At 36.7% G+C, this 1429-nt stretch overlaps 1 protein-coding gene across 1 annotated transcript in view; it reads left to right on the forward strand.

Annotated features, from left to right (window-relative positions):
• Positions 1–550: 550 nt before the first annotated feature.
• Positions 551–1429, forward strand: part of LOC104916170 (butyrophilin subfamily 3 member A2-like) — a 25419-nt gene continuing 24540 nt past the window's right edge. Inside the window, exon 1 of the mRNA XM_010727165.3 lies at positions 551–730. The gene's annotated coding sequence lies outside the window, so the exon portion shown is untranslated. The remainder of the gene's footprint in view (positions 731–1429) is intronic.

The raw sequence follows: 1429 nt of genomic DNA on the forward strand, positions 1-1429 counted from the left end.
GATTCTGAACATAAAGTGTGCCAGTCTCCTTCATCTTTCTGGCTTTTTTAAGTTACTTTGGTCATTTTTAACCAAATTAGATCTAGCAGTAGAGTTTTTCAGAAACACAAAATTTCTGTAAGGTCTGAGTTGTTCTCAGGGAAGGTCAAGGATTTCTGCTATCACAAGGGAATTAAGGAGGCTAGGGCTACAATCAGGATTTGAATAAAGCTGGTGTAATTAAATCACTGCATTTCTAGCTTACTTCGATTTCCTACCTGGTCTCTGACTTCTATATTCATATATCTGATTACAAATCATTTTAAAGGATAATGGACTTAGGCAACTACTGATTCTGGTTTCTCTGTCTCCTGTTGATGCTGTTTTTCATTTTAATGTAGCAATTGTCAGGAAGTCACAATAGCATATGAATTGTTCTGCAAAGGTATGAAAGTGGTTGAAACATAAACCCGTTGCTGCACGTTGGACCTAGGTGTGTAGGAAAATCAAACCTTCAGGTATCTCCTGCAATCCTTTGGACCGAAGGGCAATAATTTCCTAGGGGCGAAGTTCAGTCTTTCATATTTGCCAACTTCAGTGAGCAAACCATTGAAGTCTACTATCTGTATAAGTAGGGAAAATGGAAGTACTTGTGTTCAGGGAATACAAGACAACTGCAAGGTGACAAAGATTCCTCAGTTCTGCAATATGAGCTGTATTTAAAGTGGATCATTTGGTTCTTGCCATTCAGGTAAGGGATGAAAATCTGGCTGAAACAATGCTGTGCACTCACAGATGTGAGGTTTGCATGAGTATCGAGGTGGCTGTTTGCTCTCTACATTCTCCAGGGAATGGTTTCAGCCCTGGATTAAAATGGCTTCTTTCTTGGCTGGATGAGTGGGAGTACATTTTGGACTTCCGTGTGTGGCATTTTAAACAATTTGCTAAAGGTTGTTTAAGGTCCTTTCTTTGTAACACTTTAAAGATGAACACAATATTCTTTCTTAAGAATGGACGAGGCATAACTCTGATCTATGATTATAGTTCTACATCAAAAGCTACCAGCTAGCAGAGACTTTATTAAAGTCTCTGAAATGCTCATTTATTTGCTGAGTTGCTTGAAAGAGAGTTTCCTGAAACTTTTCTTATGATTGGGCATGTGCTGAGGTCTGAAATATGCTGATTCTGAAATATATTCCCACATATGAGAGAAATTTAATATGCTTTTTGTGCTAGAAGTATAGACTTGGATGGTGTATTTCTGGTAGGCATACACAAATATGATTTATTATAGATAGCATTACCTAGATCATCTTAGTTAATGAAGTTTAAAAAATCTTAGCTGATTCTTTTTTCAGAAACTGAATGGTACAATTCAGCGATGCATTCTTTTTCATTTTCATTTCTTTTTCCTTTTTCTTTCTCTCTTTCTTTTTCTTATTCTCTTTTC

This window comes from Meleagris gallopavo, unplaced genomic scaffold (assembly GCF_000146605.3).
Source record: "Meleagris gallopavo isolate NT-WF06-2002-E0010 breed Aviagen turkey brand Nicholas breeding stock unplaced genomic scaffold, Turkey_5.1 ChrUn_random_7181001874166, whole genome shotgun sequence".
In the NCBI taxonomy this organism is placed as follows: domain Eukaryota; kingdom Metazoa; phylum Chordata; class Aves; order Galliformes; family Phasianidae; genus Meleagris; species Meleagris gallopavo.